This window comes from Camelus ferus, chromosome 6, assembly GCF_009834535.1.
Source record: "Camelus ferus isolate YT-003-E chromosome 6, BCGSAC_Cfer_1.0, whole genome shotgun sequence".
NCBI lineage: Eukaryota > Metazoa > Chordata > Mammalia > Artiodactyla > Camelidae > Camelus > Camelus ferus.
In genome coordinates, this window is record NC_045701.1 from 41,004,853 (window position 1) to 41,023,831 (window position 18,979).

Consider the following 18,979-nt stretch of genomic DNA (forward strand, 5'->3'; position numbering starts at 1 on the left):
GCTCTCTGTGGAGGGCTACTCCCCTGAATAGACTCTTGAACTATATCCGTAGGGCCTTGACTGGCTTCACCCTTCGGAATCATGGGTGAGAGACTAGCAAATAACTGGGGTTTCCTGTAAAAAAATACCTTTTAGTGATAATGAAAAATTTTTCCTTCGTTAGAAAAATAAGTTTTTACATTATAATGCAAAATCTAGATGAATTAAGGATTAGTTTTAAGTAAGTATATTGGTTATTTTATGCTTAAAAACTGGAAGAAATAGAGATCAATTTAAGTGTGTGAACATTAAATGCTCTAGTTCTGTTTTTAACACAGTCTGGGATTGATAACACTTCATGTGGAAATCTTATCCAAATGCTAAGAAAAATATCTTAAAACTTTACCCAGTATCTCAAAGGGCATTGTGATAAACTCCTAGGAAGAAATGTACAGTTGAATACTGACATTCAGTCGGATGTGTCCAGACATTCTTATAATGTGAAGCTACTTGGGGAGATGTATGTCTTCCCTTCTCTTGGTAGCCACATGAAGAAACAGCTTTGAACCATTTAGATTTTAGGTGAAACACAAAGCAGATACTTAGCTCCCTCACTAGCCCCAAATCCCAACATTCAGATTTGTGCCACAACCAAATCACTACATTAAGGATCTTCAGGATCACTCTTAAAAAGAAATGCTAAAGTTAAATATGTTCCAACCATCTACTGCATTTCCAAAACACAGGAAACAAATCTTAACAGCTAATATAATAATGGCACCTCTGGTAAAACCAGAAGTGATCCCAGCATGACTGTTACCTCCATTTATTTTACGTTTTGAAAAATCCAACTAATTCATACATTTCTCTGCTTCCTGGACTCAAGAGCTTCTCAAGCCACAGACCTCTAAATCCAGGAAAGCCCGCTCAATCTGCACAAGCCTAACATACCTGAAGTGTGATGTAAATGATGTCAACCGAAGCTGGTGGATAAATGCCTCTGTGGGGGCATTTCTGGGATGGGCCATAGAGGTCCCTAGAACTTGGAAACTAAAATTTAGTGCATGTCTTAAGTTTCCTGGGAGAGAACCATAGCTTTCATCAGATATTCAAAGAAGTCTGTTTCCCGAGAAGGAACCACTGGCACAGAGGAAGCAGTAGAAGGAAAACAATAGAATGTGAGAATAGTGGTTATTTCTGGTAGAAATTATTTTGGTTTTTATGGTGGAATTTTGAGCACATTTAATTTTTTTCTTCATACTAATCTGTATTTTAAAGATGGATGTGTTAACATGTTAACTAATAGCTCAATAAAACGTTTTGCTGCCATTAAAAGTGTTTCAAAAGAATTAAAAATGACATTGAAAAAGCTTATGACATAACAGAAAAAAAAACAGGACATAAGATTGTTTACAAAGTCTGTGACTTCAACAATGTAAGCAATGCATGGAGAAAAAAGCTCCTGGAAATAATAAATGTTTATAGTAAGGTTGCAGGATACAAGTTAATATACAAGTCAATTGCTTTCGTATATACCAGCAATGAACAATTGGAATCTGAAAATAAGATACAACAATACCACTTGCATTAGCACCCAAAAAATGAAAAAAAAAAGAAATACTTAGATATAAACCTAACTAAATGAGGAAAACTATAAAACTGATGTAAGAAAGATATAAATAAATGGAGACAGTTCATATTCATGGATAAGAAAAATCAATATTGTCAAGATGTCAATTTTCCCAAATTATTCTATAGATTTTATGCAATCTCAATCAAAATTCCAGCACTTTATTTTATGAATATTGACAAAGTGATTCTAAAGTTTATATGGAAATGTAAAAGACCCAGAATAGCCAACACAATACTAAAGAAGAACAAACTTAGAGGACTGATTATCTGACTTCAAGACTTATTACAAACGTACAGTAGTCAAGACAGTATGGTATTGGTGAAAGAACAGATTAATAAAGCAGAGTAGAGATTCCAGAAATAGACCCACACACATGTAATGAACTGATCTATGTTAAAAGGAACAACGGCAATTTATTGGACAAAGAGTCGCTTTGACAAGCTGATGCTGTAACAACCTACATCCACACACAAAAACATGAGTCTAGACATAGATTTTCACCTATCACAAAACAACTCAAAATGGATCACAGGCTCAGTGCAAAACACCAAACCGTAAGACTTCTAGACAATAACATAAGAGATACCTAGGTGACCTTCATTTTGGCAAACAGCTTTTAGATATAAGATTGCTCATCACTGTTCAGGACAGAGAAGAATTAGCACAGAGAAGAATTAGCACAGAGAGATCCTAACCATTAAAAACACGAAGCACACAACTTATCAACAGGTGATGAGTCAGAAGAATCATATATGCAAGTGAAAAAAAACCTTAAGAACTGGCAAAAAATCTTAACAGATACCTCACTAAAAGAAGATATACAGATGGCAAATAAACATACGAAAAGACATCCAACATCACGTATCATCAGGAATTGCACATTAAAACTATGAGGAACCACTACACACCTATTAGAATGGATAAGTTTTTTTTTAATCGACAATATCAAATGTTGGTGAGGATTTAGAGCAACAGGTACTGGTAAGAATGTAAAATGCCGCAATTTTGGAAGACAGTTGGGCAGGTTCTTAGAAAGGTAAACGAAGTCTTACTGCAAGGTCCAGCTTATGCCTACACAAAAACTTGCACACAAATGTTTATAGCAGTTTTATTCATAATTGCCAAAAACTGGAAGCAACCAAGGTTCTTCAATAAGTCGATGGAAAAACGGTGGTACACTCAAACAATGGAATATTACTCAGCACTAGAAAGAAATAAGCTATCAAGCCACAGAAGACATGGAGGAAAATTAAATGCATATTGTAAATAAACAAATGGGACCTAATTAAACGTACAAACTTTTTTTTTTTTGGCAGGGGAGGTAATTAGGTTTATTTGTTTTATTTTTAGAGGAGTTACTGGGGATTGAACCCAGGACCTCATGCATGCTAAGCATGTGCTCTTCCGCTTGAGCTATACCCTCCCTGCTAAACGTACAAACTTTTGCACAGCAAAGGAAACCATAAATAAAATGAAAAGATAACTTAATGTAATGGGAGAAAATATTTGTAAACAATACCACTGACAAGGGCTTATTTTCCAGAATATACAAACAGCTCATACAACTCAATAACAACAACAAAAAATACCCCCAAACAATCCAATCAGAAAATGGACAGAAGACCTAAACAAACATTTCTCCAATGAAGACAGACAAATGGCCAATAAGCATATGAAAAAATGTTCAATATCACTAATTATCAGAGAAATGCAAATCAAAACTACAATGAGGTATCACCACTTCACAGCAGTCAGAATGGCCATCATTAAAAAGTCCACAAACAATAAATGCTGGAGAGGGTGTGGAGAAAGGGAACCCTCCTACACTGTTGGTGGGAATGTAGTTTGGTGCAGCCATTATGGAAAACAGTATGGAGATTCCTTTAAAAACTGAAAATAGACTTACCGTATGATCCAGCAATCCCACTCCTGGGCATATATCCAGAAGGAACTCTATAGTGAAAAGATACATGCACCCCAATGTTCATAGCAGCACTATATACAATAGCCAAGACATGGAAGTAACCCAAATGCCATTGACAGATGACTGGATAAAGACGTGGTAAATATATAGATATACACAAAAGAATACTACTCAGCCATAAAAAAGAATACAAATGTGTTCATTTAGCAATTATGGTGGTTCATTTATAAGAGAAATATTTTAAAAGTACTCAGTGGCAACAGTGAAAGCCCTCTCTCACCCCGATAGTAAATATATTAATAATAATAAAAAAGAATACCAATACCATTTACAACAACAGGGATGGACCTGGAGATTGTCATCCTAAGTGAAATAAGCCAGAAAGAGAAAGAAAAAATACTGTATGATATCACTTATATGGGGGTGGGGGGGAAGGACATGAATGAACTTATTTACAAAACAGAGACAGACTCACAGACACAGAAAACAAATTTATGGTTACCGGGGAGAAGGGGGTTGGGAGAGATAAATTGAGGGTTTGGGATTTGTAGACACTACTATATATAAAATAGATAACAAGGTATAGCATAGGGAACTATATTCAATACCTTGTAATGGTCTATAATGAAAAAATGTGAAAAGGAATATATGTATGTGTGTGTGTGTGTGTGTATAAATGAATCACTATGCTGTTCACCAGAGATTAATACATTGTAAATTGACTATACTTCAATTTTTTTAATAGACTTTATTCTTTTAGAGCAGTTTCAGGTTCACGACAGAATTGAGCAGAAAATACAGAGTTCGCACATAGTCCTCCCCACCCACACATATATACTCCCCTACCCTCAATATCCCTCTTCAGTGTGGTATATTTGGTACGATCAATGAACCAACACGGGTACATTATTATCAACCAAAGTCCATAGTTTACATTAGGGTTCACTCTTGATATTGTACATTCTATGTGTTTTTACAAATGCATAATGACATGTAGCCACCACTATTGTATCATACAGAATAATTTCATTGCCCTAAAAATCCTTTGTGTTCCATCTTTTCATTCCTCGCTCCCTCCCTCCCTCTTCCCAAACCCCTGGAAACAATGATCTTTATATTTTTCTGTAGTTGTGCCTTTTCCAGTATGTCATTTGGTTGGAATTGTACAGTTTTTAAAAAATGCATATTGCGAGTGAAAGAAGCCAGTTTGAAAAGACTATGACTCCAACTATAAGATATTCTGAAAAAGGCAAAACTATAGAGACAGTAAAAAGATGAGTGGTTGCTAGGAGTTTGGAATAGGGCTAGGGAGAGTGGGGGAGGGTTGGCAGCGAGGACTAGTGGTGTACAGGTTTAGTGCAGTGAGATTATTATTTGATACTGTAATGGTGGATACAGGACATTAAGAGTTAGTCAAAACCTGTAGAAATGTACAACACAAATGATGAACTCTAATATAAACTAAGGACTTTAGTTCATAATAATGTATCAATTATCAGTTCATTAACTGCAACAAATGTACTACACTAACGAAAGACTGTTAATAGGAAAAACTGGTGGGGGGGCAGCATTATATAGGAACTCAGTACAACTACTGCCAAATTTTTCTGTAAATCTAAAACTGTTCTAAAATAAAGCCTATTAATTTTTTAAATGCATGGGGGAGAATCTCAACAGAGAATCCAAAATATTCATACTGATTATGAATCATTTCTCTCACTTCTTACATTTTAATGTATTTTCCAAATGTTTTCAATGGATCAGTTATTACTTATAGAATCAGACAAAAATTAAGCCCTGAATTCTAAAAACCTATACTGAAGGGCATGGATTTTTTAAAACCTGGTTAAGGCTTTCAGCCTTTTCATGAGCAAACAGGCCCAAATTTTCCCAATTTTCTTCACTCAAAGTGAAGCTACGGATATTCGTACCCATTAAAAAAAAAACAAAAAAAAAACTGTAGTTGATTTACGATGTTGTGTTAGTTTCAGCTGTATATCCTTACCCATTTTTGAAGTGTCCGCACATCCTAGCATTACCTGGAGAGGAGCCTTGCTCAGCTGGTCACGTGCTAGTTAAGGCTCATTCAGCCCCAGTGTGTGACGCTTGCTTTCCTCAGTTCCGACCACAGAGAAGCCCTAACCCAGGTGGCCCAAACTGCGCATGCGTGAAGTGCGTTCCCACGTCCCCAGGCAGAGCCACGGGAGCCACACACAGCGCCGGTGCTCCCGAAGGGGGACAGCAGCCCACCACGTTCCCCCGCGCACAGTCTCACCCCGCTCACCTGTTATCCACCTGACTGACCTCAAGTCTGAGCGGCCTCTCCTCTAGGAACCTGCCTCTCTTGGCTTTAAATGAAAGCATACCGTCAGGTGCAGCCGCTTGCCTCTGACTTAAAAAGAACCTTCTGGATAACAAAAAGCACGATTTGATCGCTGACCACTCCAAGCGAGAAGAAAATCACTGGGCTCAGTGTGGTCTGAAATTCTCTGTAATACCACTTTCCTATGCCCACGCCCCATGAGGGTAAGCAGTGGAGACTTTTAAACTGACATGTGCTAGATTGCCAGTTCTTAGCCAGGGTTTCCCATCAGAACCGCCAGGGGAACTTTACCCAAATGTACAAGCCTGGCCTCTAGCCTGGATCTATCACATCACAGGCTCTCGGGGTGCCCCTGTGGGCATGTGTATTTTGAGGTCTGGTGTTTGCTACTGGTTAGGAACCCTTGTAAGAGGTACCTGCAGGTGGCATGATCATAGGGTTTTGGGGGCTCATCCCACCTGCACTCCTCTTTTGGTCTGTAGGCAGGTTACCAGTGTGCTGAAGAGTCAAGCAGGTTTCCAGGAACTGACACCCATGTATTAGGTTCTCATCATCTGTACCTTTGCTGCCCTCATCCTTGACTCCTAAAGCCAGTCCAGGGGACAAGAAATGCAAATGTCTAACAATAACTAAACTCTCTTCAGCAGCCCAGCTTGTAGCAACCTCAGCCTGGGGGCCCCCTTGCAAAGGCTTGATGCAGATCCACCAGAGCTTTGTGCAGACCCCCTCAATGAGAGGGCTCCTCCACATCCAGAGGGACATGGAGGGAACACAGGGAAATGTGCATGTAGGAGAAGGGGACATACCGTGGTCCCAGAGGGCAGGTGGTGGTGCAGGAACTTTGAGGAAGCTACTGATGCCTCTTTTGAGCAGTTACCACAAGAAGACTATCTGCCTGAGACACAGCAACATCTAACGTTTTTGCAGGACTTGACCTGCAAATCTCAAAGTTATCTCAGTCATGTAGGTTTTACCAAGAACTACAGTGATTAAGCCACCACTGGGGACTGGAAGGAGCATGAAAAGGAGAAGCAGAAGAAGAGGAAAGACCTGGTTTCCCAGGGCAGAGTAGGGATGAACTGGGGGGAGCCCCAGCCACCAGCCTCGCAGTACCCGCATGAGCTGGGGTTTTCCAGGGATAGAGGCTGAGGGCAGCACCTCGGTTATAACTGGATCTACCTGCTGGGTTGCTAACTCCTATTTGAGCCATGTCTGCCTAGGTTATATAACCGGGCTGCACTCCTTGGGCCTCCTCCAGGGGCCTGGTGGACACTTGTTTTGGGGAGCTTACATAAGTTCTCACCAAGACAGAAGGCAAAATAGCTTCTTTGAAGATGGCCATGCTAGCATTATTTCAGTGATACTGGTCAAGTTTTAGATGGACACAAGACAGAATCACCTCCCACCAAAAAAGAAAAAAGAAAAAAAAAGTAGCTCATGAATCCTAATAGAATGGCTGTAGAAACTCACTGTTGCAGAGTGACCTGGCAGAAGCCACCAGCTTCTCTGTACTCCTGTGTCCTGCAGCCACCTGAGAAAATGTGCTTCAGGAGAGACCCAGGGAGGAATGCCGTCATGCAAGGGCCACGTGATTGCACCATCTCCTGTCAGTGTAGGAAACATTCTCTTAGTTCTTATTGATCATCAAAGATTTTTGAGCCCCACCTATAAGCTAGACCCTGCTTGGGGGCCTGGGGACACAATGATGAACAAGGCAACACAGGAACTATGTCTCTCCGAGGACTAAGAATTTGGGCCCTTTCATCTCTGGCAGAGTATCTCCTCCTAGTGAGCTGTCGCTGAGAGATTTATGGCAGCTTCGCATCCCGTTTGCATCCAGCAGGGTGGACTTGCAGAAGCATATTTGGGCATGAAGGTATCTTGTGCAAAACCAGCCTCCACGCCTCCTTCCAGATGGGCTCAGTTAGGGGCACCCCCAGGGACTGGCAGCCACCTGCCCAGGAGTGGTGAGCGGATGCTCACCTCTAACATCCCCAAATTATAATACACGTAGTACACTCCTTTCCTGCCACAAACTATATGGAGATCCCTCCTGGGTTTTTTCCTTGCTCTCTTTCTCTGTGTTCTTAAAAAACAAATGTCATTGTAATACAGCATATTATGCAGCTTCTTTTAAAGCAGGAAGGGCTGCAGGTGCTCACCGCTGATTTCACATTTCTGAAAAACCCCAGTACCAAGCCTCTGCTACACAAAGGATGGGGGATGGGGTGGCAGAGCTGATGGCCTTGGAGGGAGGGGCTTTCCAGGGAGGGAGATAAATAGTCACATGAACCTCTGTCCAGGCACTTGGACGCCGGACAACACAGCCAAACTGGGAGTGGGGAGATTCCTGCTGAAACAGTCACGGCCAGCAGCTCCCAAAGGCTGCACACCAGCACCAAAGTCCCAGCTCTGCATTTGCTCCATTTTAAACTGGGCCTCAAGGAGACCCAGGTGACACAGACCCTGACCAGAGAGGTGGGGAAAAGTCTGCTCGCACCCCAGGTTTCCATCCCTGACTCGAGTGCTAGGGACTTCAGCTCTCCAACGAAGAGTCCCACTCAGTTTTCAGTCCACAGCTGGGAATTTTACAGCCTCAGTTTTCTCTTCTGTGAAATGACATAATCATAGGGTCCATCTCAAAGGGAGGCAGTGAGAATTAAATGACAACACATTTAAAGTGCAGGAAAGAACAGTGTTACTGTGGGGGGAGGGTATAGCTCAGAAGTGCATGCCTACCCTGCACAAGGTCCTGGGTTCAATCCCGGGTACCTCCATTATAATAAATAAATAAACTTAATTACCTCCCTCACCAAAAAAAAAAAAAAAAAAGAACAGTATTACTGTCTCTCAACAGGAGCTGGTGTAGCTCTTCCAAAATGGTTCTTAAATGCTTTCAAGTTTCTAAAGCACCCTGACCTTCTAAAATATGACTTCATGAGAACATTTTCACCCAGGTAATGGGGTCAGCAAGGTGGGAGCCGCCTGCAGTTAAAGCTTCCCTCCAGCCAGAGCTGAGCAGGTGTGGCCTTTTGTAACCTGCACGAGGCTTGGGGTCCAGGCTGGGAGCCAAATTCCCACTACTTTCTGGGTGAAGAGGTTCCTTCCTGGGCCGGCCCTTGCTCATGACACACACACAGGCTGCAACTTTTCCTCATGGGGGTCCCTTGCCCTGGCCTAGCGCCTGCTCTTGCTGAAGGAGCACGCAACATGGCGTCAGAAAGCAAGCGGCTTCTGACCCTCCTGTGAACCAGAATGGTCTCTTGGAGCTCTGAGAACCTGCACTTGGGTCATGTCCTGTCCCACCCCCCTCCACTCCCCTCCCCAACCCTCCCAGAGCCCTGATGCCCTGGTTCAGCTGGGCCCCAGAACACAGCTGGGAGTTCCCTGGCCTGTGCTTGGAGCCTACCTTCCCAGGGGCTCCTCACCTGGAGTGTCCTGGGGACAGAGGTGGAGTCAATGGAGGGGGCCAGAGGGCAGGTGCCACACCCTACCTGGGGAAGTGTGTAAGTCTAGGCCAGCTGGGAGGAAGGGGCGGACATGGAGGAGCCCAGGGGGGCAGAAGAAAGGGGGAGGAGAGAGGGAACTTCCCCTGTGCTGCCGAGTTCCTCTATGCTCTGAGCTGAGCCAGGGGGCCCTGAAGTGAGTCCAACCCAACAGAATATGCAGGGCTCTCCCACCTTCTCTTCATATCCTTGTTGGAAAACTGTAGCCTCATGAAGCCTCCTTGTGCGGGAGGAATTTTGCAACATCCCAGTGGCTTTTGTCACCTATAGAAAACTACCCCAGTCGGCTAACAAACCGGCTTGCTTATCAGGTGATTGGAGCCAGGAAGACTGCAGGCCTTGGGGTGGGGAAATCCTATCTTGCATGGCTTCCTTCCTTCCTCCTTCTGACTGGGCCCCACAGGGCGGGGAGGCCTTCCTGAGCCTCGTACCGGGCTGCTGGGCTCACAGCCAAACATCCAGAAGACACCCCTCCTGCCACCTGGACCCTTCTCATCTTCCCAGGGCACAGGGAACATGAGGCTTCTGCTCTGGAAAAGAAGCGGAAAACACCTGCATTTCCAGAGCCTCGAAACAGCCTGCTCTAGCCTGGCTTCCTGGGAGGCGCTGAGGAAGAACATCGGTCAGGAGCAGGTCAGTCCTGCTCTGCGCTGCCTCAGGCGTGTCCTCCTGCTGGCAGGGCTCTTACCAATCCGAGGACAGAGCGAGAGACTCTACTGAACATGCTGGCACACAGCAGATGCCCGTGGACGTCCTTCCTCAAGGCCTGGGGCCCAGCAAAGTACTACATTCATCCGTACTCATCCCACCTGAGACTGTCTGCACCTGAGCCTTAGTAGGGACTTAAATTTAGAAACTTGATATGCTTGTGGGAAGCTGCTTGATTTGTTTAAACCAACAGGGCCCATTTCTTCAGATTCCCAGCCTATTTCAGAGGGTGATTGGACCCCCTTTCTAGGCAGAAGGCAGGTCTCTCTTCTCTCATTTCCTAATGGCCTCCCCATCCCCACCTCGTACACACACCCACTAAACCCACAGTCAGGCCAGTTCCCCAGACACAAGAATAAAGAGAAAAGTCAAAGACCGGATCTCCACTCATCTCCCCTTGAAGTTGTTCAGCTGCTGTCACCCTGCCAAATGCAGAGGCCAGGCCCCTACTGCTGTGCAGTCAGGGCCCGCGTGGAGCAAGGTGCCCTGAGCCCCCACTGCGGGGCAGCCCTGCTGCAGGAGCGCTGCGCTGTGGGAATTTTCCATCTTGCTCTGCAGCCTGGTTGGCTCCTCCTTAGATCATTATCCTGCCACTGACAGGGGCCTGGGTTGGGCAAGCTTTCCAAGGTCAGCAGCTCCACCTAGACCTGCTCTGGCCAGGTTTCCCTGTCGGCAGCTCAGAAGGGAGAGGAGGGGTTCAGGGCCCCAGGCACCCCTTAGCCCCACCTCAGGCCAAGGCCTTGTCTCCTCCCGCTGCCTGCAGCCTCTGCCTCTGCCCAGGCCTGTTTCCTCTGGTTTTCCCACTGGGCGGCTCCCAGCGCTTCCAAAAACCCCCTCCAGGAAATGTGCTTGTTGCCACAAAATAATGCAGATGTGCTCCCCGAGCTGCCCAGGCAACAGCGGTCTCTGCCCCCCAGAGACCTGGAGAGGGAGGGTAGGCAGGTCTGCGCCCCCCAGTGCCCCGCCTCCAGCCACCCTGACGGGGGCAAGAAGAAGCCGTAAAGCATTATGCTGTACACCAGAAGCTGACACAACACTGTAAACTGACTATTTCAATTTAAAAGAAAAAAGCAAAAAGAACAAGTCGCAGCCACAGGAGAGCCTTGGGACAAGGCAAAGCCCTGGCGTGTTATATCTAAGGTAACTGAGCTCTGCCCAGAGAAAGGCCACACAGGACCCTTGGTCGCTCCCAGGTCCTTTTTGTCTGTTTAATATATAAAAATAGTCGGTATAAAGTTTGTGTTCATGTTTAGCATTTGTTTCTGTCTGTTTATCTAATGGAAACTCATCGCCCTGTCTGGATCAGAAGGTGAGGACGCCCCCAAGCCCCACAGTGCTGGGGAGTGACGAATGCAGGGACACAAAGGACAGCAGCAAATCCTGGCTGTGTGGCGGGCATTTGGGGGCCGGGCCCCGGCATGTGCTCCTTGGTCATAGCGGCCTGAGGCCCTGGGGCAAGGAGCTGGTGACCACAGAAAGGTGCACCGCGGCGCCTGGCTGGCTGCACCCCCAGTGGCGCAGGGCAGGAGGTCAGGGTGAGGCCCTGCAGGTGGGGGAGCTGTGTGAACAGTGACCTAGGCAGGATGGACTGACTGCCGCCCAGCACCTCTCAGGCCCCTGACCCCTGCAGCTCTCCCCACCCCTCTCCTCCCTACCAGGTGGTCCCTGGGCCAAGCGTCTGAAGAGAATGTTACCCGACCCCAGCTTTCCTCCTGTCTTGCTGCTGCTGCTGCCTCCATGGTGATGGGGCCGTGATTGCTCAGGAAAGGAATAGAGTCCCAGGCTAGGGGCTCTTGCTCCTAACAAAGGAGAGGTGGCAGGACCATTCACTGACCACCTACTTAGTACCAGGCCCTCAGAGCAATGCTTCAGATAAACCCTCCCGCAGTTGACTCTCTCAATAGCAATCCCATGAGGTAGATGTTTTCATGCCTCTTTGACAGATGGGATTCTGAGGCTCAGAGAGATTAATGAGTTGCCCAGGGTCACACAGGTGGTAGGTGGTGATTCAAAGCCAGATCTGTTTGGAGTTCAGTGCCCAAGGCGTCTCTCGGTTACAGGGCTGCGGTCAACCAGAACACGCAGCCCTTGCCTTGTGAAATCTGGAAAGTCCATCCACATTCCCACCCAGCTCCAAACTCCACGTCCCACAGCATCTCTGCACCTGCAAACGGGGGCCCAGAGACTCCCTTGAGGCCCCTAGAAGAGACCAGCATTTAAACCCTCAGCTTTCTGGATTGGCCGAGGACTGAGCCTCCAAATTAGGATATAGACCGAATGAGGGATAAGGCCTAATGAGAAGCCAAAGTAACTTTGCCTTACGATTCGAGGAAGAACTGGACTCAGGTGGGATGGATTATCCAGCTACACATGTTCCTGAGGCCAACTGTGTGGCTCTCACCAGCCAGAAACCAGGCCGCGGTCCAGGTAGGGCTCTGGGGCCAGCCTCTAGGCCTGTGCCCCTTCAGGCACTGCGGCCCCAGCAGCTCTTATAGGATGAAAGGCTTCAGGCCAGAGCTTGGATTGGGACTGGAAAGCAGAGGGAATTATCAGGGCAAAATCTCTGCCTCCCACAAAGGACACTGAACTGCTGTTGCAAGTCCTAACACAGGCCTCGTCTGTCCAGCCCCTCAGTGAGGGCCTTGTGGCAGCACGCAGAAGGGCACCCCCACCCCACTCCATCCAACAGTGCTCCCCAGCTGCAGGTCAGGATCTAAGAGCCAGCAGGCTACAGGGGAGGAAGAATCTGAATGAGGCCTGAAAGCTCGTGCCAGGAGCCCCATCTGCCCCCAGACAAACGCTGTGTGCCTCCACTCTGCCTGCCTCTGACCCTGGAAGGCTGGCTGGTTGAGGGCCGCATCCTTGACCTGCATGAAATTCCCCTTGGGGCCTCTCTGTCCCCTCTGACATTTCTTACCACCCTGGCTGCTCACCTCAGCGTGCCTGCGACATTTGTCGCCTCACAGCTCTGGGGGTGGGTAAAGACGTTACCTTGATGCCTCCAGGTTCCTAGCAGCTGGGAACTCTCTCTGTTGCCTGGTGGTTTCAAGCCTTTCTTCTGCAACGCTCATCTTTGTCCGCTAACATCTCCACCGACAACATCTCCACCAGCTGTGAGTGCTGAGAGGCACTTACGCGAAGGCAAAATACATTTCAGCCTTAGATTCCCAGGCAGGAGGCCACCACGATCCCTCATGTGTGCTTTGTCAGGGCTGTATCCCTGGTGGATAAAAAGGTCACTGAGCATATGGGGGAGGAGCTCTCGAGACTGGTGTAGGCTTTGTCTGTTTGTCGGAGCACAAATGGAGCCAGTGGGGATGCCAGGGAGAAGACCCCCTTCTGAGATCTTGTGGCTGAGGAGGTGGGGAACTGATATGGACCAAAGCAAGACTCCCGGGCTCTCTGGAGCTGCCATGCCCCACCTCCCTGGTGGCTCTGGGCCACGTAGGCCCAATTTCCAGGCTCTGGACCCCCTTCCTGCCTGCATCAGCATCGCCCGGGTGTTTGTTCACACTGCACATTCCTGGGCTCCAGTGTGTCGACGTTCTGACCTCGGAGGAGAGGAGGAAGGACCTTCCTGCTAACAGGCCCCTGTGCCCCAGGGGACTTCTGTACCCTCAATCCAGGAACCATTGTCCTGGGCAGCCAGGCCAGACCCAGACCACGGGCAGATCTATACAGAGTGCCTGTTTCCTCTTCCCCAGCGGCTCCTCCACTCCACCCCAGGGTTTCTATGTTAATGGCTAGACATTCAGGAAGAGCAGTGGATCTTAGTGCTGTCCCAGGAGGCCCGAGAAGCAGCCCATCCTCGTCCTCACAGGGGCCCCTGTTCAGAGTTCCCCTCCCTCATCACCGGCCTGGACCTTGCCCCATGGGCCTCTGGCCAGATTGACAGCATGGGAAAACTCCGTGGGAGCCGCAGAGGCAGGAGGGAGGTGCCACCGAGGGCTGGGAGTGCGTCCTCCTCTGGGGTGCTGTCTGCTGCCCAGGTAGAGGCCTCGGCCTTCTCTCCTCTGGGGCCTGCTAAGCCCCACCTGGCTGCACCCACCTCCTCCTGCCCCCTGCTCTGCACTTTGTGCCAGAGACGCCGCCCCCTGGCCGGCCTGCAAACTGGGGTCCATTTTTCAAAGCAAACCTTAGCCCCTCGCCTTTTCTATGACTCCTTCTTACCACCCTGACAGAGCTCTGATGTCTCCTTCCTGTGGTGAGGTGGCACGTCCCTCATGGCCCTCACGCCCTGGGCCCTCCCGTCAGCACGCCAGGCTCCCCCGCGGGCCCCTCTGTGAGCGGCCGCAGCTGGGAGTGGGTGTTCTTAATTGGGCTCTGTGGTCTGGAGGGAGTTCAAGGCTTGTTTTCCCTCCGACAAGGATTCGGGTGGCTTTTCTCTTATCTCACCTCAGTGGGGAAGCAAGACCAGCTCAGTCACACCTGCAACACCTCAAGGAGGTCCATGACTCTGCCCTGGCTCTTTCCTCCCCAGTGCTTATGGCCATTTGCAATTATCTTGTTTGTTTGTTTCCTGGGTTTTTGGTCCGTTTTGCCCCCCACTAGAAGGTGAGTGACGACAGAGTGTATTTGCTTCCCTACTGAGTCTTCAGACATGGTGCTGAGTGAGACCCAAAAGGCGTTCACTAAACGTGTGCTGACGGAGTGACGTTAAATCATCGGTCCTGCCCCGCTGGGCCTATCTGATGGGTGATTTAACTGCACAGTCCATATTTTCAGGTCAAATACAGATACACACTATTCCTGGCCTCAGCTTCCACACACTTGGGCCTCATTCTGATTCTCCATGACTCAAGCCAGTCAGGATGATATGTGATTGGTTTGGAGGTGACCCTGACACAGTGGCAGAAGTTAGGACACAGGCAGGGGAAGATAGGGAAATAAACAGCCTGGAGAGGAGGAAAGAGGTCTGCGCTCTCCTCAGGCTGCTCTGCTGGCCTCCTGCTTGGTGGCTGCGCACCTCCCAGACTGAGGGCTCATCCCAGGAACTTGAAGCGCAGTCCTGAAAGTGTCACCCCGGCCTTGGGGGAAGGGATCCCCAGGCCAGCAGCTGCCTCAATGCCTACGGTTTATCTCTGCTGAGTGACCGCCTCTGACCCTGGCCTGTGGGCACCAGGCACCGGCCTGCATAGGGCTTTGTGTGATTTGGGAAAAGATGACCCATCATCCAGATGGTCAGAGCCCAACACGAGCTGGGTGAGCCCCCCACTCACGCCTCAGCCCACACCTGCATGGCTGTACACAGCAGCCCTGACCCCAGGAAAGTCCCCAAGATTTGTAGGAAAAGGAAAGGCAGATGCATTCTCTACCAGGCCCCTTCTCCGGGCCTTCCCCAAGCTTTCCATCCCATTTGGCTCCACCACATCCCTTCTGGGCGGATCTCGGGCCACTCACTCCCTCAGCAGGACCCTGGGCCCTGGACCCTGGAGGCGGCTGGACCTGCCCCATGGCCAAGGATACTAAGTGAGGTTCCTAGTTGGAGCCAGCGATGGGTTGGACTGCCCCACCTGGCCCCCCTTCCAGGCCTGGCTTGGGCTCCTGCCCACACCTCCCCACCCTCTGTCCCCACACCTCCCCGCAGTGTTTACCACACAGCCACACAGGAGGAGGCCAGGCAGGCCAGGGAGCTGGGAAACTCCCGGCCACCTCCAAGCCACTGGCTCCAGCTGAGTCTAATTAGCCCCGCCGCTCCCACAGAGGCGACACTGTATTCTTGCCAAGGCCCTGCCTTCTACAGCTTGTTGGCAGCAACTCAGGGCAGGCAAGCCTCCCAGCCTCCCAGCCTCCCTTCACTGGGGGAAAAGTAAGAGCTGAGGACAGAAGGAGAAGAGGGGAAACAGAGCCAAGATGGGGAAGCCTGAGCTCAGGGTTGGGTCCTGGAGTCCTGGGGAGGCTTGGATTGGCTGTCTCCACAGAGTCAGCACTTTATCCCTCAGTCCCTAAGCCCCTTGCCCTCAGCCATCCCAGGCCCTGGGCAAGGGTGGGGCTGAGAGATGCATCTCTAGGCATCTCCAGCCAGCAGCTGCCCTCTCTGGTCGAGGTTTTCCACAACAGAAGCCTCCTGGTCCGTGGAGGGGGCTTGCCACAGGGGCCTCGGCTGTCCCAGATGATGTGTTTCAAGTGGTTTTGCTTTTGAGGAACCTGCCATCCAGGACCTCAAGGCCCTACCCTGACCCATGCATGTCCCAGGGCCTCCGCTGGCCCCATACCCCTCTCCAACCCCTGGCTCCCACCTCTTTGCTGCTGGTCCTGGGCTCCTGTGGCCAAGGAGAGCTGGGCAAAAGTTGGCAGATGCCTCATTCTTGCCCTGGAGTGATTCCAGGCTCTGCTGAAACTCTGGAAGGCGGGTAGAACCAGGGGTTGCTGTGAGGCCTAAGCCTCCAGCGGCAACCTGCCACTCCCCAGCAATGACCCGTAACCTCCAGAGGCCCCCAGTGTACACTGTCTCTTCAAGTGCCCCTCAAGGAGCCTGCCCCACTTAAAGAAACACTAGCCCCTAGCTTGTGACTCCAGGGCCCATGCAGAAGGGAATAGGAGCCAAACCTCACTGCTGGGGCAGCCTGGAGTGCTCACAGGAGTGTCTCGGTTCTGGCCAGGTTCTCTCTTCACACAGCCAGAGCCTCACAACCCACCCAGGCAGAACTCTCAAACCCCACAAGGAGCCACCACCATTTTCTTTCCCCTTCCCATCCTCCTCCTCACCATCCAGCCTGAAAGTAAAGGCCCACTGACAGCTTTGAACACTCTTGACCCTGCGTGCATCATAAACCCTTAACAGGGTGTTCTTTCCTGCAAGGGTTCATTTAGGAACTAAGTATCGAGGCAGTCCTCACAGACCTCAAATGCCTGTTGTATTCCCTGAACAAGCCAAGCTCCATACCACCCCTGCCTGGATGACTTTCCCCGGTTCTTGACACGCCTGATGGCTCCTTCAGGTGAAATGTTAATTTCCTCACCTGTCATTTCTAAAGACTCCCTGCATGCTTTTCATTTCTCTCATTGCACTTCCCACGTTTCATATTATCTTAGATATTTGTTTATCCCGTATCATCTACCACAAGAATGTAAGTTCCCTAAGGGCAGAGAACTTTTCTGTTTGGCTCACTGTGATTTCCGTCCCCTCCCCCCAGCACAATTCATGGTGCATAATAGGTGCTCGGGAAATCTGTGTTGAGTGAATGCAATGTCTGTGGCCCAGCCCCGTCCTCTCTGCCAGAACAGGTGTGGATCACTTGGTCACTCAGGAGAGTCATGTGAAAATTTGCAAGTAGCCATTTGATTCCAGAGAGGATCTTCTTACTACCGAGGCTGCTTCAGGCAAGGGGCTTGACCCCTGGGTCTTTCTTATGCTCACAGGCACCATAAATCATCCATGTGACGCTGGAAGGGGTTGCTGACCATTTGAGGTACATCCTTGCTGATAAAATCCCATCTGTCCAGCACTGGCCTTGCAGACAAGAGTCAGAAGCTTTCCGTCTGCGGCCTCCTGGACTCTTTCCCAGCATGCCTTTCTCTACGTGCGACTGGGAGGGGCAGCCGCTTCCTGTATGGTTTTCTTCTCCCTTATGTCCAATTCTATCAGAACTTTGACACTCAAGGCAGGACTGGAGAGAGCAAGGGAGGGGTGATCTAGAATCTTCTGTTCCTAGTGCTGTTTCAGCACCTCGGGATTCAGCACAGCAGGATGGTCTCAGGTGGTCGGAAAGTTAACCACTGGGGATCCTGAGAATACGCTGAGGGATGCAAAACTGTCCAGGGTGTGCCTGCTTGGGAGACGTCTCGAGACTATATGAAAGGGCTGGATACTCCCCAGCAGCCACTCAAGACGAGGCAGAACCTCACCCTGGAGACAGGGCCAGACTCAGAGATGGTGGTGCTGTGGCCTTGGTGTCCTCTGTTTTGGGCACTGAGGAGACGTCTAGCTTCAGACTTGGGTCATGACCGCAGTTTGAATCTCAACACCTCCCTGCCCTCGGAGGTGGGCAGGTGGTCTCACTGAAATGCAGAGAGAAAAGGCTTCCTCCCTTTTCTCTCTGCCAACTTATCCCCAGCTCCTCCCTCTCCTGGGCCCCCAACTCGGGCACTCACCAGATCCCGCCAGTCCTCTTACTACCTCTCAGGCTTGAGGTCAATCTTTACTAAAGGCCAGGTGGCATCACAGCAATTTTCTGTCCAAAACCCCGGTGGGCACTGTACCGCCCCTGGGGTAAAACCCTCTCATCAGCCTCTGGTCAAAGCCTTTCCTGTGTAGCCCACGCCACCTCCCAACCTCGTCACCGGCACCTCTCTACACTGATCTATTTGTCCTTCAAATATACCGATCATCCAGCACTCATTCATTCATTTACATTTACCATGAACAGAAACTGATAGGGATGGAAGATCACCTTCCCTTCAGGGAAGGGGCAGAGACAAGAAGCAAGGAAGGACCCACACACCCATAGGTGCTGACTTGTGAGGTAGCTGTGGACTTTAAAACATTTTTTTAAAGTATTTATTGACTAAGACATTAATTTTATTATATTGGTGGGCTTCTAAATTAATGTATTTTTAAACTTTTCAAAAATAAAATTATTTCAAAAGATAACATGTATATTCGTGCAAGTAAAAAAACTTAATTACACTGATTATTCCAATATTTTTAAAAAACAATAAAAATATTATTCTTGGTACTTTAATCACTTTCACATTATTCTTGTTCTTTAATTACTTTAACTATATCTGTCTCTAAATACCATGCCACTGGTACTTTTCCTAAAAAATGCATTACTTTCAACACAGGCTTATCATTTTTAATTGTTCATAAAATTGCCTGAAAGCAATTCCCTCTAAAGTTTTGCATTTTAAAATTCTTTTTTAGGGGGGCGGTAATTAGGTTTGTTTATTTATGTATTTAATGG